The 24,858-nt window shown below is 46.7% G+C and overlaps 1 long non-coding RNA gene across 1 annotated transcript in view; it reads left to right on the top strand.

Moving 5' to 3' along the window:
* Window positions 1–1,049: 1,049 nt before the first annotated feature.
* The window catches only part of LOC129334053 (uncharacterized), a 95,556-nt gene continuing 71,747 nt past the window's right edge, over window positions 1,050–24,858 (top strand). The window contains exon 1 of the long non-coding RNA XR_008597467.1: window positions 1,050–1,108. This is a non-coding gene — a long non-coding RNA (uncharacterized LOC129334053). The remainder of the gene's footprint in view (window positions 1,109–24,858) is intronic.

The following is a 24,858-nucleotide window of genomic DNA, read 5'->3' as shown; positions in this document are numbered from 1 at the left end:
TCTTCCCCTACTGAGCAACAGCTGTGCCCATCATTTTGGTTGGAAGAAAACAAAATTGGTTGGAAGGAGGAGGTACAGTAAAACAAGCCAAGAAAGCATGTTTGGGCACATGTGAGGGGGTAGCCCTTGCGCAGTCTTCACTGCACCCCTTTTCATTGTTAAAATCAGAGCATCCCACCCACCTCTTTATACACAACTAGCTTGATTCTGTAAATAAACATATGCCACAAATATGACCAGTTCAGCCTTGATTCTTCACATTGGAGAGGATGAAAAATCAAAGGTAAGTCAGTTGATTTTTTTTTTGTCTTTCCATACATGCCAAACATTTCTTGGGAATAATAGAAGAAGAAATTTTAAATAGGGCACAAAAACTCCCTATTTAAAATTATTCACAGGGAAGTAAAACTGGTCTTGGAAAGATCGAAGCCGGCTGCCACCACACTGAAACCACCTTTGGCTTGTGATAGTTATAAAGGGACTGGAGATCCTCATGGTTGTCATCACTGAAGAGAAATGATCTTCTCAGACCAGACAACAGCTAATGGCACGGGAAATCCACTGCCCCCATAGCTTACTCTTTGCCACTTTCTTGGCTGCGGACGGCTTAGCGGCTATACCTTGCCTGAAGCTTCCATCTGAGCATGCTCATTGAGCTGTTAATTCACTGTGGCTCTCAGCACTGCCTGCTGAATGATGACATGTGTGGGAAAAGCCAGGCCGCAACGTTCATGTGATGTGTGTTGCTGTGTGATGGAATTGGCGGCTCATCATGCCTTGGACACTGGGAGGCGCTGCATGTCTCTCTGTGCGTATGTGTAACTCTATTGATAGAAAGCTGCTTCTCTTTGCCTAAGGCGGGAATGCCTCCTGACTCCTCCTCGGGCTCTGTGTCTCTTGGGAGATTCCTCTCCTGTCCTCATGGCCTTCCAAAGGGGAAGGGTGTATTTCTCAGAGCTCCTGCCATGAAGGCCTCATCTGCAGACCCACTTGCAGCCTCGATGCCGGACAAGCTGGCCATTGGTACACAGGGAAAGTGAGTCTTTAGACTGGGACTCTTTCTTTCTACTCCAAGAGACTGCCATGAATGGAACCTGCCTCAATAACTGTAAGTTCCATCTTTCTACAATTTGATTGTCTGAGGATTATTTACTGCACGTTGGGGGAAACGTTTCCGATTAGGTAACTCTGCTACCAAACAAAATATAACTATTTCTAATACTGTGGAGGTCAAACGAGTCCTGTACTAGAGAAGGGATTGGTGGCCCTTGCTGTCTTGCCAAGCTATTGTACAACATGATTACAAAATGCTCCAAAACTATACCTGGGCATGGAACAGGCCTAAGAGAGCCAGTGTGGTGTAGTGTGGTGTAGTGGTTAGGGTTTCAGACCAAGGTCTGGCTTTGAATCCCTGCTGTGCCATAGAAAGTCACTGAGTCACCTTGAACCAATCACAGTCTCTCAGCCTATCCTACCTCACAAGGTCGTTGTTATGAGAGTAAGGTAGAATAAGGGTGGACATTGTGATAAGCCACTTTGGGTGCTGGGGAGAAACACCTTTTTCCTTCAGAATCTGGGTTTGATAAAACCCCCACACTGAGTTTTAAAGCTTTTTCTCTCTTCTAATAAAAGACAGGCAGGAGGGGGAAGGCAATGGCTCCCAAGCATGTCTCAAGTACTAACCGTCAAAGCTGTGGAAATGCTAATGGCTATCCTGGCGGGGACAATAAAACGGGCATTCTCTTTCTCTCTCTTGCGAGAATCTCTCTCTGCCTCCATTGTGTCAGCTGAATAGCATCCTGCCCAGTTATTCAGGGGGATTCAGATTTTGATGACTCCTGAAACTGAGTCATATCGACAGACAGGACGTTGGCCTTTAGCTGCGATGTTTCTGCACAGTCCGTTGCTGATTAACTGTGCAATCCTGAGCAGAGTTTCTCCACTATAAACCCACCGAAATCATCGGGCTTAGACTGGAGTAACTCTGCTTAGGATTGCACTGCAAATCTACCAGAGCCAATGTGAGCTGGGTGCCAATTTCTTGATGGGTTTTGTGGAAGGGTCCCTTTTGGAGGAATCATTCCAGCCTTCTCTGTCGGAGGCATGCCCATAATTCTGGAGTCTGCGAGAACGAATCCCTGCAGGTTGGCCCCCTGTCCAGCGTGACTTGTGAAATCTTACAAGGATTCTCTACACATAGTGGCCGTTTCCAGATGGCTTACCTGCCTCCGGAACGTTGCGCCATCTTGCGGGGAAAACGCGAAATATCGCGTTTTCTCGCGCGAGTTTTGCGCGAGAAAACGCGATATTTCGCGTTTTCCCCGCAAGATGGCGCAACGTTCCGGAGGCAGGTAAGCCATCTGGAAACAGCCAGTATTAGGGAGGACTGTGACCTCTTCACTGGTCAAGGGAATTTCCCCTAAAGTGCTTAAGGAAGCATTGATAAGACCTTTATTGACAAAACCTACATTGGATGCTCAAGTATCGGCTAACAATAAGCCAGTCTTTCCCTTTCCCTTTGTGGGAAGATGATTGAATGGATGGTGACTGAGCTGTTTCAGGAGGACTACCTGGATGACATCTCTGCCCTTGACCCATTTCAATCTGGGTGCAGGCTCTTGGGATAGAGATGCTTTTGGTGGACAATTTTTTGGTACCTAGGTAAGGGGAATACCTCCCTGCTGGTCTTCCTGGACCCATCAGCCCCGTTTATGATATGGTGGATCATTTGAGATCTGATAGTCTTTTCTCATTGGTTGGATACAAAGATGATGGCAAGAGATGAGGAGTCATCTACATGGGATCTACTATGGGGAGTGCCAGCGGGAACTATGCTCTCTGCAACATGGTTAAATAGATATAAAAGATTCCAAAAGGAGATTGTCCGGAGCTTTGGTGTGCATTGTCATCGGTATGCAGATGACATCTAACTTCATATATCATTAAATAAGCCGCTGGCTACTGCTCTCTCTCCCGTGGGCCAGTGCCTGGCTGCTGTGGTCAGGAGGCTAAGAGAGAATAAATTAAAAGTGAATCTTGAGACAGCGAAGGTGATGGAGGTGGTCCACCTTTCTTGGACAGACTCCATGAAGAGCTAGCTAGGACCTGCAGGGCACGTGTATTGCCGGACAGAGTATTCCACCCGGATGGGCCACCACAGAGAAAGCACTTAATCTGATGGAAGAAGGATGAGACATTTGAGAGGTGGGTACCAACCGTAAGCCACGAGATGCAGAATGCAGACTTCGTGGGGGATCATATAGGAAGAGCCGGTCCTTCAGAGACCATGGTCCCAGACTATGTAGGCCTTTAAAGGTTAGAACCAGCACCTTGAATTTGATCTGGAAACCAACTGGAAGCCAGTACAGCTGCCATACAATAGGCTGCGTATGACAAACCACGATGACTTGGTCAAATGTCTAGCAGCTGCATTCTGCACAACCTGCAGTTTCTGGAGTGTTTGCAAGGGCATCCCTGCGTGCAGCGATTACACTAGTCTAACTTAAACGTAGCCATGGCATGAGTCACTGTGGCCAGGTCTGACCAAGACAAGTAGGGAGCCAGCTGGTGAGCCCGGTGAAGATGGCAGAATGCCAACCTTGTCACTGTGGACTCTCGCTTATCCAAGGAAAGCAAGGGATACAACCAAACCCCCAGGCCCTTCATGGAACAATAACTGGACCCTATGAAGAGCCAGTAGCTGCACCCCCTCCAGAGGCCCAGTCCCCCCAACCACATGACTTCTGTCTTAGCTGGTTTCTGTTTCAGCCAGCTCTGTCTCAACCACCTGACCACAGCATCCAGGCACTGGGCCGGGTCTGAGAAAGCGGACTCAGGCTGCTGATTCAGCCGGAGGAAGAGCTGGGTGTCGTCAGCATATTGGTGGCATCCAATGCCGTACCTCCTGGTGAGTTTCGTCAGAGGGCACATGTAAATACCAGACAACATTAGGGACAAGATCGCAGTCTGCAGAACACCCCACACGAGTGACAGCTTGGAGGACCTTTTGTCTGCAATGGCAACCTTCTAAGAGTGTCCCTGGAAGAATGAGGAAAACCATGCCAAGGCGGTACCTTGAACCCTCAGCGAGGCCCGGCGGTTGACCAGGATCCAACGGTCAACTGAGTCGGAAGTGGCTGGCAGATATAACAACAATATCAGCAGCCTGGGCTGCCTCTAATTGAAGGCGGAGGTCGTCGACTAGGGCTATTCGCACTGCCTCGGTCCCAAACCCAGGCCTGTCCCAGCAGGATGAAGACAAACTTTATTTTTGTCGATTTTTTAAACATACAACAAAGGTGATGGGTGAGTGGTGTTACCTGAATTGTTACATGTGTTGCCCCTCTGGCCCTAAGAGATGCTCCTTTGAGCACATCTAGAGTGCAGACTGGCACCAAAAGGGTTCAGGTATAAATCAGGATCTATTCCTATATGTACCGGGGTCCTGTGGGTAGTGATAGTCAGCACTGCAACCCAGAGGCCAGGAGAACCTCCAGGAAGTGACGTCATCGTGTAGCACATCGTGCTGCCCCTGGGAGCGCTCCCATGCTCCACAGTGAGCCAATTTTGGCCAAACTGCTTAGGTCACGCCTCCTCTCGCTCCAGTCTGGACTATGCAAATTTGTGCGTGCCTTCTAGGAACAGAGCGAGAGGTCCTGCCGCTCCAGGAGAACACTGGTGCCTAGCTCTAACTACTTAGAGAACAAAACATGGGGAGAAGTTATCTATTTGTCTGGCCAGGCAGTGTTGGAAAGTATTCCCTCCCCAAAGACCCAGGGCCCTGGGTCTGTGAGGAAGAGAGAGAGCATGTGACGGAGAAGGGCAGATGAGAGCCGCTGGCCCTACAATAATACAACCTGACCAATCAGGAGTTTCCAAGGCCTTATATTTTTTCCGATCAAGCAACACCGATCTGGGTAACTCCTTCATAATAATCACCGTCTTGCCATCCACCTCCAATGGGTCTTGGAATTGCTTGCTCACAATCATTTCTTTCATATTTCTGGTTGTAAATTGCACAATCACGTCTCTTGGTAACTTCCTCTGGGTCGCAAGTCTTGAGTTTATACGATACACCACGTCTAGGATAGCCACGATTTCTTCTTCTTCCTTCCCCAGGTATCCAGCTAACACTTCAGCAACTTGCTCTTGAGCTGTCTTTCCCTCCATCTCCGGCAAACCGCGAAACCTTAGCTGCTTTTCCATATACTTGCTCTCCGCAATAGACATTCTGCCCCTCATCGTCCTCATATCTGTCTGTTGCGTGTCTAAGAGATTCTCCATCGCCTTCTCCACCACGTTAACTTTTTGCTGTGTTGCTTCCATTCCCTTTTTCATTTCTGCCAATTCACTTTTAACTGTCTCTTTAACTTCTTTGATCTCTTTCACCAGCTCCTGCTGGACCTTTAACATTTCCGAAAATCTTTTGTCTAAATTTTCCATAGCCGTCTGCCACTCTTTTTTCGACATCGTGGGGCTTGACTTGCCTCGCTCCCACGAATCTGCTTGTTTCCTTAACTCCGTGGCGCTTGGCTAAGTGTCCCTTTAATTTAATGTAATTCAAATGTCCCGGTTTCAAAAGGGGAAAAAAAGCACTTACAAAATCCAAAATGCCGGGCGTCTTTTCTCTATGGTTTTTCTATATTTTTGTAATCCAATATGGCATACTTCCTCTTCTGCTGAAGCCCGTGCCCTTCCCTCTTCAAAGATGGCGATTGCCCTCTTCCTGTCTGCCTTAGGGCCGTCTCTCTCCAGCAGCTCTATCACAATTACGTACTTCCTGTTTCCCGTCTCCTCACAGCAGCTCTCGCGATGGTAGAAGCTTTCTCACAGTCTATTATCTCCTCACAACCACAGGTATGAACAACAATCCTCCAATTTCTCTAATTACTTCTTTTGGCTTAGTCCTTTTACTAATCTGTTTCTTGCCGAGTCTTCCTCTACTTTTAATCAAACTGTTGCAGTCATAAATAAATCCATCAGTTACACCCTCTCCAATGGCTCAAGCCTCCCTCAGCCCCTTCTTAACTGGGCAAGACCCCAGAATTGGGACCTTTCTGACAAGCTTTCTCCCCTTTTGGCAAGCTCAAATGGCCATTCCTGGGGTGCCGGATACAACAGGAGCGGCAAATATGGCGGGCGGGCCATTTTTCCCACTCTTTATGGACCCCGCCCCCCGCAGAGTGGAAATCGGCCTGGATCATCCTGAGCTTGGCTGTTTTATGTTTGGAGGGACCTCTCACTCTGTCCCTGAGAGGCATACACAAATTTGCAAAGCCCTGCCTGGAGTGAGAGGAGGCGTGGCCTAACCAGTTTGGATGCCTTCGGCCCACTGAAGAGAAGAAACCTTCAGGTACGTCCAATGTTTTGTGTCCCCACCCCCCCAAACTTGCCCATTGTTCTGTGTCATTTTGACTGGCACTAATAAAATGTCTTGAATGCTCTTTGTTTTTGAATTCTGCGTTGGGCTTGTGTGGCTACCTGTAACCTCTTCGACAGGATAAAACAGCTGGATGAAAAGAACCTGGGAAAAATTGTTCTTATGGGTTTTTCCCCAACTCAAGGTAATACTACTTGACTTGTGTTACCTTGTGCACCAATTAAAATTAATCTCCAGTAATGCTAACACACGGACAGCCATATTCTTCCTCTGCACATGCTCCTGGGACTGCATGATGACGTCACTTCCGAGAAGTGATGTCATCACGCAAGCACAGCTGCCCTGGGAGTGCTCATGTGCTCCATAGGGGGGTCTAATTCGGCCCGGAACAGCCCTAAATGGGACCGAAATGGCCCGGATAGGGGCCGAAACAGCCTGGATTGGGTCACTGCTGGGTGGAGGAACCCTCTCTGGCCCAGCACCAGCCTGATCCTGGCCGTTTTGGCCCCTATCCTGGCTGATTCTGCCCCAATCCTGGACGTTTTGAGCCCTACATGGGTCCAAAATGGCCAAAACAGCCTGGATTGGGGCCGAAACGGCCAGGATCAGGCCACTGCCAGGTGGGGGAACCCTCCTCTGCCCAACACCAGCCCGATTCGGGTCATTTCAGCCCCAATCCAGGTCATTTTGGAGCCGTTTCAGACATTTGGGGCCTATTTAGGGCCCACAATGGCCCCGATTGGGGCCGAAACGACCAGGATCGGGCCAGTGCCTGGCGGGGGAACCCTCCCCTGCCTGGCAGTGGCCCGATACAGGCTGTTTTGGGCCTCTGGACCCAAAATGGCCAAAATAGGCCATTTTAAAAATACTGACGTGACACCAGTCGTGTGGGTATTTTAAAGAGCTGCTGGGACGCCGTTCCAGGGCATTCCGGCTCAAAAAGTGTCCTGCTTGCAAGACAAGCCCTGAAGATCGTTACCCGAGACCTCTTTTTTTGTCATCGGAAGACATCTCTTGAATAAATAACTCTAGCTATTGTAATGATATAAGTAACCAGACCTTTGTTACTTGGTTGAATTTTACATCTTGCCTAGTTTAATAGACAGTGCAATGGAACAAAACTAAAATCCTGATTGAAATTTCTATCATTTGTTACAGAAGCCAGTGACCAACAGCATACACTGAGCCTAGCCTTCCTCACAGGGTTGTTTTGAGGATAAAAGGGAGGGCAGGAGAACAATGTAAACTGCTTTGGGTCCCTATTGGGGAGAAAAGTGGACTATAAATTCTGTGAATAAACAAATAAAAGCTATACAAATGGTGCCTGTATGTCACCTGGGCGGTCAGCACATACCATCAAACTTGGTCCCCAAAGTTGGCAGATGTAGTTGCCGCATGCTCAGAAGTTGGTTATAGTTAATATTTACTTACTAAAACTCTTCTTGGATTGCAGGAACTGGGTACAAATTTTTTAAAAATGGGAATGTAAATGACAAAGCAGTACCTGGCTCTTAACTCCAGCGGGAAATTTAGCCAGCAATGTCCAACTTTTAGAATAATCACATACAGCCTAGGGAGGGACAAGAAAGTACCATATGCTAACAGAACGTGCAGGTGCCCATATGATAAAACTGAAACCATTGACCGTATGATCATAGAGTGTCCCATATTTAATGAGTTGAGGGCTAGCGTGATCATCCCTCTACTTAAAAATATGGGACTACCTAATATGAGAGCCCAGGTGATGTGGTTATTATCGGATATGGATGATTCCGTTACTCTTTCTGCGGCAAAATACATAGGGGCAATAATTAAACATCCAAGACATGATATCAAGTAAGGCTCTCTTAAATTAAATTAAATGAGAGAGAGTGCCTAGGGACAGGGCATGCATAAGGTAAATATTAAATAGTGGGTTCAGACTTGAGGCAAACCAACAGCTCTTTATTCAGTATAACACACACAACTCAAACTGAACAGAGTATATATACAGCAGCTCCGCCCCCAGAATACTGATAGCCAATGAGAACACGTATTTTATAATACCATTGTTTGCATAACCCATATACAATATAACTTATTTACAGCTCAGTGATTGGTCTTTATCTTGCCCTCCTGATTGGCTGCCATCCGTAATTAGTAACCAATGATAGCATAGCCTTGAGTTCACTTGCAAGCTAGAGTTCGACCAATACATTACAGTAAATATGACCTTTTATTAAAAACCAAGTCTCTTGTTTGCCCGTTGGGATCCTCTATGTACAATTTGAAGGGGAATAAGGAAACCAAAATGCACTAGAAGCCCTAATCGAGTCCTTTCAGTGGCAAGGAAGCTCTGCTTGGCTGCCTTTCCCTGCCCATCGTTTACAGCAGCAACAGCCCATGTCGGAAGACACACTCACAAAACCAGAGTCAATGCAAACACTTGGAATACAAGGCCTTCTTTTTCAAACCTTCACAGAGGCTGTTTGCAATTGGTGAGCCATTTGCCATGAAAGTTGAGGGGATTTCACTCCCCGTAAAGAAGGCTACATGAAAGGAAGAGAAAGGTCCAAAGCCAGAGGAATGGGAGAAATGCCGTGAGCCAACGAAGAATGCCCGTTGCTGCCTTGGAGCCAGCGGCACAATGCACTCCTCAGGGAAAGGACAGGGAAAAGAAAACCAGACAAAGCCTGAAAGAGTATAAAGATGATAAAACCAGCATTCCCTGTTGTGCAGGACAGGCAAAGCCTGCGAGTAACAAACACGGAGGAAATTGGTGGTGCTGGTAGCCATGGCAACCCCTCAGTTCACCTGGAAGGCAAGCGCTGAGAGCCCGCTGAGGGGCGAGCTGTTGGCTGCCCTCCTTGCTGCTATGCCAGGGCAAGTCCCTGAGTTTAGAGGTCCTTCATAAATCAGACTTGGTCCCCCCTGGGGGTGGGGGGAGCAAGGGATAATAATGGTGCCTATTAAGTTTGTGATTTTGGCCCATAGTGACTTCAGCCAGGCGGTGATTTCAGCTCATCAGAACATCTTTATTGCAAGTACAATTGATTACTACGCTCCCGAGAGAGCCAGATACATGTATATACCCCCAAACTACACCCCTTTTCAGTGGCCCACCAATAGGAACACATGCAACTAGGATCCTTCATTTGCATGCCCTGAATACAAGGCAACTTGTTTGCCAAACAGCGATTGGCCCGCATCCCAGAGAATCGATTGGCTGCTGCTAATTTACTATCCAATAGGATTTCCGACCTGAGGAGCCTAGCTTGACCTGAAGCTAGCCCAAGACATAACAGCGCCCTTGGGTGAGATGCTGCAGTGGTGGAGCTGGGCCTGTAGAGCACGCAGCAGCTTGTGGGCGCTGGGCCCCTTCGCAGCCCCCTCAAACTCTTGGGATCTTTGTCGTGAAAAGATAAGGTCCATGTGGCTGGATGTACCTGTCAAGATCAGAGGACATTTGAGGGGAGGAATCAAAGTTTGAGGGTTGGCCTTGAACATGGACACCCAAATTCCACATAGGGATACAAGGATAACATTTTTATATCCAGACTTGAACATTGGCTTATTTACTTGTTCCAGGTATTCAAGGGGCTTTTTCCTGATGGCTTATAAGAATGAATGAAGTTAGCAGAGCAAAAAGATACTCAACACTGTTGCCAGGCAGCTGTGCAGCTACATCAACCGTTGACCTCTGTGTCATTACTGGGATCGATGGCCGCTGCATGTCCCCTGCCCAATATTGCTTGTCAGATACTGTCTAATGCTGAATAGGAGTGCAAAATCATGGGACTTCCCACGTATTGAACAGTTACCGAACAGTCACACATCCACAGTAAATTGCAGCAGGTATTTGATGTCGAAATTCACAAAGCAAAATTTTCAAGGAATTTAGGGGGGGGGATATCAAAACATTTCAAGCTCTAGTTTGTGCTCAGGCTGAGCTACAAAGTCCTTCTCTTCTGCAACGCAATTCTAGGAATGCTGCCAAGCTTTAACTTTAAAAATGGACGAGATGAGCACAAGGAGAGAAGGGGGGGGATGGCCAATCCATGGGCAGATAATTGTTTGGGTGGCTCGTAAGACTGCAGCCTTTTCAGACATCTGATACTGGTACTTCCATTGTGAAAGATCAGACTCACAAGGCCCGGTTCCTTTGGGTTCCTGGAAGGTCAAAAAACTTGGCAGCCATCACAAGTCTCTGCTTGGCAATACCACCCCTTTCTCTTACTCCTGGGGTAAAAAAACCCAAAACCCCTAGGTAGTAAGTGACTGCCAGTGCCAGCCAATCAGAGAGTATTTCCTGCTGAACTGATTAGCACATCCAGCATGGTACACCTGCGCAGTGGTTTAGCGGCTATGCCTCGTGTACACCTACTGTGGGAACTATTGAGGAATTGTGCTCCAGACTGGCACGCTTACTTGCTGCCCCCCCCCCCGCCCTCTGCCATTACAGCAAGTCTGAACAGGTGTGGTGTGTTTAGGCTTAGACTATTGGAAATATCAGAAACATTAATATATATAAATTAAAAATATACATGGTCTGTGCATGCATCAGGCTGAACAAGGGCTGTTTCCAGACGGCTTACCTTCTGCCTCTCCATGCCGCAACGTCACGGCTCATGCCGGAGAAAACGCAAAATAGCGCGTTTTCTCGCGCGAGTTTTGCACGACATCGCGCTGCCGTTGCTGCCGTCACTTATGCAATAAGCAACAATAATAGGGTACATCCCATCAAAACTGCCCACCAGTTGGTCATTTTGTCAGAGATGGTGTGTGATTTTACGGAATTCAACGAGATCTGAACACACTGAAAAATTGGGCAGATTTGAATAAGATGCTATTTAACATGGACAAGTGCCAAGTTCTGCATCTGACAGAGCCAAGCTGCAAGTGACGCCTGACACAGGTTGGACACTTGTCAGCTTCCCTCAAGTTTTGATGGGAAATGTAGGCATCCTGTTCTTGCAGCTTGGCTCTCCAATTGAAGTTTATAGAGCGGCAGTCTATGGGAGGGAGAACATGTGGTCGGGAGAGGATTGCAGGCATCGGGCTCTCGCTGGGTGTCCCCGTTCCCCTCCACTGGGTGTGTTTGTGTGGGTTTCTGTAAGACCAGGATGCCTACATTTCCCGCGCACTAGCAAAAACAAAGGCTCTGGGGAAGACTGTAAAAGACCGTTGCGAAGAGGGTCTCCCCAAAAACATAAACTGTATACAATATCCAATAGTGTCTGTTTACTGTTAAATCACCCTTCAAACATCATATATAAATCACTGCCACTTACAAAAATAGTTTTTATCTATCACAGTGAACACTTTAACCAATACACAGTCAACTTTAAAAAAACGAATATAGAACTACATGTGGAAATGCATCTATACAAATCAATACAGAACAATGTCTCTCTGTCTACATCCACCAGCAGTCCCTTAAATGTCCTCAGCTCCAAAGAGCGTTCCAGCCTGACAGTCAACGTTCAAGATATAGGGGAAGGTCCTCCTTCAGGTGGGGAAGATGTAATGAAAGTGCTGTTGTGCTGTGCAAATCCGCGTCCTTTCAACCACAAGCTTGAATATGCGAAGGGATCCCTTCGCTTCCACAAAGGTTGATGCATTCCAAGTTGCAATCTGTCCCCTGGAGTAACACGGAGCACGGTTTCCAGTTCTGAAAAACACCAGGCTAACAAAACATTCTATCCCCGACAATAGCCCTGCAGAGAAGATTAGCACATCAGCCCTAGACCCCTTCCAGTCTGGTTTCCGCCCGGGACATGGGGTCGAGACATTGTTGGTCGCCCTCACAGACGATCTCCGCAGACATCTGGATCAGGGCGGATCAGCACTGCTGATTTTGCTGGATCTGTCAGCAGCGTTTGATACGGTCGATCATGAGCTTTTGACCCACCGCCTTGCCGATGTGGGGATTCAGGGGACAGCACTGCAGTGGCTGGTCTCCTTTCTCCACGATCGGGGACAGAGGGTGGCGCTCGGGGAGAGGGTGTCATCTCGTAGGCCACTGGTTTGTGGTGTGCCACAGGGAGCGATACTCTCTCCATTATTATTTAATATCTATATGCGCCCCCTCGCCCAGCTGGTGCGGAGTTTCGGGCTTGGGTGTCACCAATACGCGGATGACACCCAGCTTTATCTGTTGTTGGACGGGCAGCCTGGATCGGCCCCTGATGCCCTGGAGCGTGCTTTTGAGGCTGTGGCTGGTTGGTTGAGACAAAGTCGGCTGAAATTGAATCCCACGAAGACGGAGGTCCTGTATGTGGGTCGTGGGGAGATGGCTTTGGGACCCCAGCTTCCTACACTTGATGGGGCAGCACTTACACTGGCCCCGAGGGTTAGGAGCCTGGGGGTGATTCTGGATTCCTCCTTGAAGATGGAGGACCAGATCACTGCAGTTGCCAGGTCTTCCTTTTATTATCTTCGGCAGGCCAGGCAGCTTGCCCCTTATTTGTCTCCCCGTGACATGACTACAGTGGTCCAAGCAATGGTCACCTCTAGGTTGGATTACTGTAACGCGCTCTACGCTGGGCTTCCCATGAGCCTGATCCGGCGGTTACAGCTGGTACAGAATGCAGCAGCGCGGGTCATTGCTGGAGCACCGGTGTGGGAGCATATTACACCGGTGCTACGCCAGCTGCATTGGCTGCCAGTGGAGTACCGAATCAGGTTCAAGGTTTTGGTGTTAACCTACAAAGCCCTACGCGGACTGGGACCGACGTATCTGAGGGACCGTCTCTCACCATATGAGCCCCGGAGGACTCTCCGCTCTGGCGGAAAACATCTTTTAAGTGTCCCTGGCCCTAGGGAGGCCCGCCTGGCGTCGACCAGGTCCAGGGCCTTTTCAGTCCTGGCCCCGACCTGGTGGAATGCTCTGTCTTGCGAGACAAGGGCCCGGCAAGATTTGCTTGCATTTCGCCGGGCCTGTAAGACAGAGCTATTCCGCCAGGCATATGGCTAACGCCGGGCAGTGCCTGCCCACCTGTGAAGGGGGGGTTAAACCATCACCCCTATGCAAACACAGAGGCATGTATGAACCACTGGGCAGCATGAATTGTTATATTTAATGTTTTTAAATGTTTTTAAATGTATTATTTAATGTTTTTAAATGTTTTTAAACATGTTTGTATTTGTTATCCGCCCTGAGCCTGCGAAAGCAGGGAGGGCGGAATATAAATATAATAAATTAAATTAAATTAAATTAAAATTAAGTACCAATCCATATGCAAAAGAACCTCCTCAGGATACAGTGAAGCCTCCCGCCATTAGCATTCCACACCCTGGGAAACTCTTACAGGAGGACTCAGCTCAACCCCACCCCTCCTGAGTAGATACAAATGACCTACATCTTTTCCACACTGCGACACTGAGAGATCTCTGTCTTTTGGTGCTACGCCTCTGAAGATGCCAGCCACAGCTGCTGGCGAAACGTCAGGAACTACAATGCCAAGACCACGGCAATACAGCCCGGAAAACCCACAACAACCAACACGGAGGATGCTGTTCCCATTGCCTGACAAAACACTAGCAAATTTTGTTTCGCGTGGTAAAGCCCCTGAGAAAGCAGGAATCCAATATGGGGCTGAAGAATTGCTGCAACAGAACATAATCAATTCTAGGACTTAGATTAAACAACATGAAGCACAGGTAGTATATAGGAGTACATATTTAAAGCAACAGATAATATGTAAGGCAACATAATGGTGAGATCTGTGGTTTCTAACTCATTAGCGAAATCTGGGATTCCTTTCCTACCATAGCTGAGAAAAAAAGCCTTTTTGAATAATTCAGTTTTGCATTTTTTGCGGAAAACCAGGAGGGTGGGGGCTCTCCTGACCTCCTCAGGCAAGCCATTCCACAGGGTGGGGGCCACCACAGAGAAGGCCCGTTTATGCCGTTGATTTCGCCCGTGTACAGGCTGGCACCTGCAGGAGACACCGATCAGATGAGTGGAACTGCTGTGGAGGTACATAGGGAGGGAGGTGGTCTGTTGTTCATAGCCACGATCCTATCTAAGATCGCCACACATGCAAGAAGGCAACCCCACAACAAGTCTCACACTCCAACAACAAGGCAGCAGACGACAGGCCATCATCTGTATGAAGAGGTGGGGGAGCAGTAAGTTGCACAGTACCACTGATCTCAGGAACGGGCCAAACTCTGCTGATTCCCCAGAGAGCTGGACCGTAAGTGACCAGTCTGCCTGAAGCTGTGCCACTGGCCTCCTCCAAAGGTTGACTTGGTATGTGTGAGCCCCGTCAGGGCTGGTGTTTCCCTGTGGCAACAGGGGGTTGGGACTGAGAAGAGTGGGAAGCAACCCACCTGGACGCACACTGATGGGTGCTGGAAGGTGAAGTGTCTGCCAGAGCAGGCAAGTCACACCTGGAACACCTTTGGGCCGGAGGCACCTGGCTGGTCAGAAGGCCAAGAGAAGGCAGGGCCCTTGGCTGGGGCGGGCTTTAAAGAGAGTCCTCCTGAGCCAGAGTTGGGGTAGCCGAGTGGGGAGGATAAGGGTTAGGTCACATGGACGGGTAAATGAAGCAACTGGTTCATGTTTGCTGTGGAGAAATAAATGTGGAAGTTTCTTGCATTTTCTGCCTCAGAGGAGTTCTTACTAGCAATGTCTTTTTTTTTTTTAATAAATTTTTTATTGGAATTAGAATCATTTGATTTCACATTACAATCAATTCCCATTTCCCGATTTCTAACCCCCTCCCTTTCCCCCCTTTTTTGTAGACTTCCAACAGTTTTCCAACCCTTTGTCCCTTTTCCCTTACTCATTTTAAATTCATCTATCTAACAAACATATACTTTCCCTTTAATCTAAGCAATAATTCTTTAACTATTTTTAACACTCTGTACCCTATCTTTAAATCCCTTCTTCCGTATTGGACAAACAATTTGTCCCTCTTTCCATAATTTCATACATTCCTGGTTTCAAATATTTCTATAAACTCTATACCTTATAAACCATATAATCCATGCATTCATGTAAGTCAACCAATTTAATTTATATTCTGTATATTGCTTTTTCTACCTATCTTATCTTCCTTCTACTTTAGTTATATATAATTATATTATTAATTTCTCTTTCTTTAATTATACATCTATATAACTATAATCAAAAGTTATCAATTTGATCCATATATTCCTTCAGGTAGACTTATTCAGTTTAACATATTTCACGTTTATACCAGAAACAACATTAATTGGTCAGTCCTTATAATTAGTTATTTTCTATCCATATTCTATATATTTTTCTATATGTAACAATCTAACAAGATAACTGCTTAGACATTTTCATTTCTCTCTCTACCCTCCGGTAAAGTCACCCCCCTCTACATTTTGTCATGTTTCAATAGTTCTCAAACTGCCACAGTTCTCCTCCCACCTCCCATTTCTTCAACACGTATTGCTTCAGCTTCTCCCAGTCTGTGTTGAACTGTCCTGGGTCCAGATTTCTCCATTTTCTTGTCATTTTGTCCATTTCGGCCATATACAGCAATTTGTAAGTCCAGTCCTCAATAGTTGGCACTTCTTGTACTTTCCATTTTTGCGCATACAAAAGTCTGGCTGCTGCTGTCATGTAAAATAGCAATGTTCTATATTGGGCTGGAATGTTCTCCATTCCCAAGTTCAGTAGCAGGAGTTCTGGGTTCTTATTGATTTGAAATTGTAGAATCTCACTTATTACTTTTATTATTTCTCCCCAGTACTGCCTAGCTACCTCACACGTCCACCACATATGGTACAGAGAGCCCTCATGTTTTTTACATTTCCAGCATTTATTAGAAGTATTCAAATTCCCTAGCGCAATCTTCTTTGGTGTCATGTACCAACGATAAATCATTTTGTAAATGTTCTCTTTAATATTAGTACACATTGTAGTCTTCATTGTATTTTTCCACAAATGTTCCCATGCCTCCATTGTTATTTCTTTATTAAAATTTATGGCCCACTTCACCATTTGTACTTTAACTATTTCATCTTCAGTATACCATTTCAACAGTACTTGATATACCTTGGAAATTTCCTTCTTATCCTCTTTTAAAAGTGTCTGCTCTAGTTCCGAATTCTCTGTTCTTATGCCTCCCTTTGCACAGTCCGAATTGTAAAGATCTCTGATCTGCCTATACTGAAACCAATCATAGTTAGGTGATAACTCGTCCTGTGTCTTTATTTTAAGTTTGGAAGATTCTATTCGGGTTATCTCCTTATATGTTAAACACTGTTGCTCAGCATCGACAGCTCTCGGATCTATTACTTCATATGGAACCACCCACATGGGGGTTCCTTCTTGTAAAAAGTCTCTGTACTTCTTCCAAGTTGCAAATAGGCTTTTCCGTATGTAATGATGTAAGAACATAGAGTTCACTTTTACTTTATCGTACCATAGGTATGCATGCCATCCAAATATTTTTTTATATCCCTCTAGGGCCAATAATTTCTTATTCTTCAACGTCATCCAGTCTTTCAGCCACACTAGGCAGATTGCATCATAGTAAAGTCTTAGATTGGGCAGTTGCATTCCGCCTCTTTCCTTTGCATCTTGTAGAACTTTCATTTTCACTCGAGGCTTCTTGCCTGCCCAAACAAAGTCTCATATTTTCCTCTGCCATTTTTCAAACTGCTTAGAGTCTCGGATAATTGGTATTGTCTGTAACAAAAACATTACTCTTGGTAACACGTTCATCTTAACTGCTGCAATCCTTCCCAACCATGACAGATTCAATCTATTCCATTTGATCAAATCTTGCTCAATCTGAGTCCATAATTTTTCGTAGTTATTTTTGAATAGATCTATATTCTTTGCAGTCAGTTCAACTCCCAAATATTTCACCTTAGTTGTTACTTCACAGTCCGTTATTTCCGTTAACAGTTGTTGTTTTTGTTTAGTCATATTTTTGCATAGTATCTTTGACTTCTTTTTGTTAATATAGAACCCTGCCAAATCTCCGAACTCCTTGATCTTCTCTATCACTTTTGGCATATTCTCCATTGGGTCTTCCACAATTAACATTATATCGTCCGCAAATGCTCTGACCTTATAAGAAAAGTCTTTTATTTTTATTCCGCGGATTTCTTCATCTTGTCGTATTTGTATCATCAATATCTCCAATACCAAAATGAATAACAGCAGAGACAACGGGCAACCTTGTCTTGTTCCTTTACTTATAGTCAATTTCTTAGTAATCTCATCATTCACCACAATTGCTGCATTCTGGTCTCTGTAGATTCCTTTAACTGCTCTTATGAATCTTTCTCCCATTTGTAGCTTTTCCATAGTGGCAAACATAAAGTCCCAGTTCAAATTGTCAAACGCTTTTTCAGCATCAACAAAGAAGAAACCAACCTCTTTGTCGCAACGCTTGTCATAATACTCAATAGCATTGATCACTGTCCTTAAATTGTCTCTGATTTGTCTACCAGGTAAAAAACCTGCTTGTTCCTCCTCAATAACTTCCGAAAGCCATCCCTTCACTCTCTCTGCCAATATCTTCGCAAAGATTTTATAGTCATTATTAAGTAAGGATATGGGTCTGTAATTTTTCACATTAGTCAGATCTTGGCCCTCCTTGGGGATCAATGAAATATTAGCCTCCCTCCAGGTATCTGGAATCCGTTGGTCCTTTAATACTCCATTGATCACTTCTTTTAGGAATGGTACCAGTTCATTGGCCATTGTCTTATAAAATTTGGCTGTAAGTCCGTCTGGCCCTGGCGCCTTTCCCAAATTTGTTGATTGTATTGCCATTTTTATTTCCTCATCCGTTACTTCATTGTTCAGTCTGTCTCTCCACGCTTCCGAGATTACTGGGAGCTTCATTTTCTCCAAATATATCGCTATTGATTCTTTATTCACCTCTTTCTTATTATACAATTTAGCATAGAATTTATAGAAGGCTCTACTAATGGATGTCTGTTCCAAATATGTTTTGTTATCTTCACATATTTTATTTATTATTTTCTTCTCCTTTCTCTTTTTCAATTGCCATGCCAAATATTTCCCAGGTTTGTTTGCACCTTCAAACCCTTTTTGGTTCAGTCTTTTAAGATTCCACTCCAACTCTTTGTTATTCATTGCTGTCAGCTGCTCTTGTAATATTTTAATATCCTGATAAATTTTCTTTTTCCCTGGTCTCTTCTTTAATTGTATTTCTTTGGCTTTTATTTTCTCCATAATCTCCTGTCTCTTCTCCTCCTTCTTTTTTCTGGCTCTTCCATTAGTATGCCCCTAATTACCGCCTTGTAAGTGTCCCAAACCTTGTTGGTTGGTACTTCTTTATTCATGTTGTATTGTATGAAGAACTTTGTCTCTTTTCTCAGCATCTCCATATTCTCTCCCTCTTGAAGTAAGTCCTCATTTATTCTCCATCCTTTCCTTTTGCTCCTTCTCCCAAACTTCCACGTAATTGGATTATGATCCGAGCCAACCATCGGCATTATTTCCACTTCCTTAGTCCATAACGCTAAGTCTTTTGTGGCCCAGATCATATCAATTCTCGATAGTGTAAAGTGTCTTGCGGAATAGAACGTAAATTGTCTGCTTTTCGGGTTTTGTCTTCTCCATACGTCTTCTAAGGTTTCCTGTTGTATCAATTCAAAAAACAGCTTTGGTAACAGTCCTCTCTTCTTTTGTGCAGTTGATGATTTTTTGTCTAATTCCAAATTTGTCACTCCATTGAAGTCTCCAGCAAGTATTATCTGATCATATGAAAGTTCATCTAGTTGCTTCCTTAAATCCTCAAAGAAGCTTTCTTTTGCTCCATTAGGTGCATAAATTTCAACTACCAGCACTCTCTTTGAATTCCATACGCATTCCACTGCTATAAATCTGGCTTCCACATCTTTCATTACAAACTTTGGCTGCAGCTCCTCTTTAATATAAAGCACTACTCCTCTTTTTTTCTTATTAGAGGCCGCTGCAAAATCATTGCCCAATTTTTTTGATTTAAGATACTTTACATCTTGTTTTCGAATATGGGTCTCTTGCAAACATACAATATCACATTTTTGTTTTAATAGCCAGTGAAAAATGCTTTTTCTCTTATTCGGTGAATTAAGTCCATTTACATTCCAAGATAAAACTTTACACTCCATAATCATATTCTTGTTGCTGGTAAGTCCTTTTCATTGTCTCTTATAAATCGCTCCATCTCTCGTTCAGATCTGATGCGTTTTTTTGCCCCTCCAAATTCAAAGGACACTCCTTCTGGTAATTCCCATCTGTATCTGATTTTCATGTCCTTCAAAATCTGGATTAGCGCCTTATATTTTTTCCGATCCAATAACACCGATCTGGGTAATTCCTTCATAATGATAATCGTCTTGCCGTCAATCTCCAATGGATCTTGAAACTGTTTAGTCACAATCTTCTCTTTCATATTTCGGGTCGTAAATTGCACAATCACATCTCTTGGTAATTTCCTCTGGGTCACAATTCTTGAATTTACACGATATACCACGTCCAGGATAGCCACAACTTCCTCCTCCTCCTTCCCCAGGTATTCAGCTAACACCTCAGTCATCTGTTCTTGCGCTGTTTTTCCTTCCACTTCCGGCAAGCCGCGAAATCTTAGCTGCTTCTCCATGTGTTTACTTTCCGCAACCGCCATTCTCCCCCTCATCAGCCTCATCTCTGTTTGTTGCGTGTCAGCTAGATTCTCCACCGCGCCTTCTACCTCTTTAACTCTCTGCTGCGTTCCTTGCAGTTCGTTTTGCATTATTTCCATACCTTTCTTTACTTCTGACAGCTCACTTTTCACTGTCTGTTTAACCTCTTTAATCAACTCCGGTTTCATGTCCTTAAGTTCTTTAATCACTTCTAACAGTTTTTTGTCTAAGTTCTCTATTGCTGATTGCCATTCTTTTTTCGACATCGTGGGGCTTGCCTTAGCTCGCTCCCACGAGTCCGCCCTCTTCCTTAGCTCCGTGGCGTGAAATTTAGTGTCTTTTTAATTTTTAATTTAAATGTCCCGGTCTTTTTGCAAAGAAAAAACTTTTAAAAAGTCCAAAATGTCGGGCGTCTTTTCTCTATGGTTCTTCTATGGTTTTTGTAATCCAAAATGGCTTACTTCCTCTTCCGCTGAAGCCGCGGCTTTTCCCCTTTCAAAGATGGCGATTCCCTTCTTCCTGCCCTCCGGCAGGGGCCGCTTCTCTCCAGCAACTCTATTGTTATTACGTACTTCCTGTCTCCCGACTTCCCACAGTAGCTCTCGCGATGGTGAAACTTTCTCACAACTCCATAACCGCAAGTATTCAAAACAATAGTCCGAATTCTTTAATAACTTCTTTAAACTTAGTCTTTTTTCTATTTCGACTCTTGCCGAGTCTTCTCCTCATTATAATTGGCCTGTTGCAGTTTTAAAGTCTACTTTTAATCTTCTTTACTTTTAACAATCTGTCCCGTATCAGAAGATAGTGATCTTTACCTTCCCATTCACTTTCCGTGGGTTGTAATCGCTGTTTCAATCTTTGTTTCTCCTCCACTCCTCTTCCCCCTGTTGAAGCTTGGGTACGTAGGTCTTATGCCAACCGCATTGGCCCCGATACTGCCGCAGAGATCACAGCCGACCTGTCACAGGGTGGGACCTCAAGGGTCGTGAGGGGGCCCGTCGCGTAGAGCCCCCCCTCGCCCGAGATCAACGCGCCCTGAGGTCTTGAGTGTTCCTTGCCTGCTCTCCGCCTGAGAGCAGTCGGCCGCGGGCTATTTTGCCCCCGCTGGCCACTTAAAACGGCAGTCCGGTCAGCTCCACAGTTGGAGCTGCGTCAGACCTCCATGAATCCCAAACCGGAAGTCCTTACTAGCAATGTCTCATGGAGGGTCGCCCCTCCCCAGCCTACTATGAACACCAACCTTACCTAGCAGCCCGCTGACTAGAGTTGCCGGGTCCCTCTCCCCTCTCACTGGGAGGGTGTCAGGTTCAGAGTCTTATGTGCTGTACCAACTCCATTTTCTCATGCTTCTAGTGTTTAAGTGCTTCCTCTGCAGGTGCCCAGGTTCCCAGGCAGATTTCTCACAGAGAGAGATTGTTTGGTCTACCGACGTTCCACCCCGGACCGGCCTTGAGAGACTCCAACTTCCCAAGCCTCAAAGACAATGTTTTGAGAACTGTGGGGGGAGGCTGGGCCAAGTGGGAACTGTTACTCTGTACCGTATGCTTTGCTTGTCATTGGTAACAATGCATATGTACCAACCTGGATCTTGCATTCAGGCCAGTGGACTATAATAATCGTTTTCTTCAGTAAATGCTTTTTGGAAACAATGGACTTTTGTCTAATTGCAGAAGGCAGACTGGAGTAAGGATTTTATCTAGCCACAGTTCTGACATTTTGTTACCAATCACACTTTTCTCACCCCTCACCCAGAGAGGATGGATACAGGAGAGCCGTCAACACCTGGAATGGAGGAAGTGAGATTTTTTGATCAGACCGCCTGGGGCAGAGCGCATCAGACAGGCACTCGTCAGAAACCCCGCAAGAGGCGAGGTGGTTCCCGGCAGACCCCGCTACGAAATCCCTGGAGGCCAGGTAGCGAAGGTTGTATCACCCCCATGTTCCCTTACTGGGGGGCTAGCCAGGAACCCATGCCAGGGATAGTGGTGCAGGGATACGTAGTCAAAGATGACTTGGGCTGGCTGCTCCGCGAGGTACCCTCCCCAGTTTTACGAGAAAGGTCAACAGAGGCGGAAGAGAGCGTAAGTTGCTGCCAAAGTGCCTGGGAGCCGAAGCAGGACGAGGGTGTATTGCCGGTTGTACCTCCCGAGAGGGATAAAGGCGCCATGCTGGCAACGCTGCCAACCCTCTGCCAAGCGGATATGGAGGGTCAGACCAACATTGCATTTCCCCGTCCCCTGATGGACTTAGCCATAAATCCCTTGCCAAAAGAAGTTAGGGAGACGAGCCTAGGGATGCTGAAGGCAGACCAAGGGACAACGGTGAGAGATGATACTTTGGGAGAGAGTCTCCCGGTCCTGAACGCTTCACTAGTGGAACTCAAGGCCTCAGATTATGTGCAAGCTAATCCGGCAGCAGCCGAGAAGTTGCCCAGTGAAGAGCTAGAAGTGTCATTAAGAAGCTTGGAAGATAGTACAGAATGTATTGCTCACAGAGTGGCCGCTGGTCGCAAAACTCGCCCGTCCATTGAGTTATGGAAACCAGGCGAGACGGCGAACGGTCAGTTACTTATCGATGGAGGAGGGGAAGTGGAGCTGAACCCTGACAACCATGCTGTAAAGGCCCCAAGGCATCCCAGAGGTGAAGAGCTGGCCGCTGAGCGCAGGGGACGCCTGCAGCCGCGGCCAGACTCCCGGAAAGAGGACTCGCTCCTGCACACACAGCACCTAATTTTCCCGGAGGAAGCGGTGCCAACTCGAATGATTGAAGAGCTGGCCGCTGAGCGCAGGGGAAGCCTGCAGCCGCGGCCAGACTCCCGAAAAGAGGACCCGCTTCTGTGCACCCAGTGCCTACTTTTCCCGGGGGAAGCGGTGCCAACTCGAATGATTGAAGAGCTGGCCGCCGAGCGCGGGGGAAGCCTGCAGCCACGGCCAGACTCCCGAAAAGAGGACCCGCTTCTGCGCACCCAGTGCCTACTTTTCCTGGGGGAAGCAGTGCCAACTCGAATGATTGAAGAGCTGGCCGCCGAGCGCGGGGGAAGCCTGCAGCCGCGGCCAGACTCCCGAAAAGAGGACCCGCTTCTGCGCACCCAGTGCCTACTTTTCCCGGGGGAAGCGGTGCCAACTCGAATGATTGAAGAGCTGGCCGCCGAGCGCGGGGGAAGCCTGCAGCCACGGCCAGACTCCCGAAAAGAGGACCCGCTTCTGCGCACCCAGTGCCTACCCGCCGCACAGCCGCCATCGATGACCACGCAGACAACTGCAGAAGCGGGGCGAATGGCTGAGAAAACTGTAATCTCATACCATCTAGTCCTGCGAGATACTCCAGCGCAGCCTAGGATGCAACAAACCTCAGCAACAAACCTTAGGGCTGAAATTGCTCAGCACCGAGCAATTTCACCACCTTCCCCACAGCCGCCTGTACGAGGAGAAGAAGAGGTGCAGCCGTTCCTTCCATGGGAGATGGATACCAAGCAATACTTGTTTGATCTGTCTGATAGCGGTACTAAGGGAAGGGAGCTTACAAACCTGATCCAAACGGGTCCTGACTCCGCCAACAACACTGGAATGGATGGAGGAGTGGATCCCGTGCGAGGTGAGGACTCGGTTCAAGGGTGTGGAACAGCACCTCATCTGGAGGCGCCTGGAGAGCAAGTCCACCCGTCAAATGGAGGTGTCACATTCGTGCAGCGCCCAGCACCCAGCAAATCACTAGAACTAAGAATGAAAGCCAAGGGTGAAACCCCAATGCAAGACCAACCAGACGAGGAGCGGTATGAGCTCCAACGTCTAAACCAAGCCTCCAAAGCGCCTACCATACAACAACAACTGCCGCCAACCTCTTTGGGGGAAGAGAGGCAAATCCTTCTGCAACTGCTTCAAAAATCATCAGGGGAAAGGGTGATAAAGGCACCAGCCCGGATAGGCGCGCCCATGCAGCGATCACGGAGGACAGTACCGGTTCAACAGGTGCAGTCACCGCAGCTCAAAGAGCAGCCAAAGCCGAGAGAACAAGCGGGGGCTGAAGCCCCAATTGACTACCAAGATGGGGAGATGCTTACCCCTCGGTTGTCCCCACGTTTTGGTGGAAAAGAGAGGCCTCCATTGTTACTACAAATGCCTCCTGCCATCCCTCGCAACAGCCTCTCTCAATCGCCTCTCTTACAACCTGTAAGAGGAGAGGGGAGATGTCTTGAATCACTCGGGAGGCAGACCAGGGCAAGAGATCCCGCGCAACAGCGGTTTAGCGGGGAGCCAAATCTGCTGAAGCAACAGCAGCTCACACAACCTCAAACAGCCCTTGGAAAAGGCAGACCTCTCAACTCTACGACACAAGAATCCACGCAGCACTCACCTAGCAAAGCAAAATTAAAGCAACAATGTCTGACACCAAAGCTGATGAAAGAAAAACCGGTAACGCCGCCCGAAAATCCAGCCCCACCCCAAGTAGGAAAGGGAGAGACACTGAGAAACTTGTCCAAGTTAGAAAGGACTTTGAACAAAAGGTCCTGTATAATAGCAATCCTTCTTATGGGGTTCACAGTGATGCAAGTGTTACGATCTTGCCACCAATGGCATCCCAGTTGGGAAGGAGGCTTCTCCAAAGATTGGGGGATATTTAGCCCACAAGCACGTCCTGTCGTACGGAACATAAGGAAAATCCTACTACAAGATCCAACGTCTTCATCTGATTTTCCTCAAGCACTAATCAAATTGGTTCAGAAAGAAAATACAGAGAAAATAGACCTTGGCATGAAGAAGAACCTCAAAGACTTTGCCAATAACGTACCTGTCTACCTGTGTCCAGTGTTGGCAAAAGATGCAGATTGGAAAAAGGGATGTTCCAGAGCTAACTGGAGTTGGCAGGGA

The sequence above is a fragment of the Eublepharis macularius genome, chromosome 7 (genome assembly GCF_028583425.1).
Source record: "Eublepharis macularius isolate TG4126 chromosome 7, MPM_Emac_v1.0, whole genome shotgun sequence".
NCBI lineage: Eukaryota > Metazoa > Chordata > Lepidosauria > Squamata > Eublepharidae > Eublepharis > Eublepharis macularius.
This window is presented reverse-complemented; position numbering and strand designations above follow the sequence as displayed.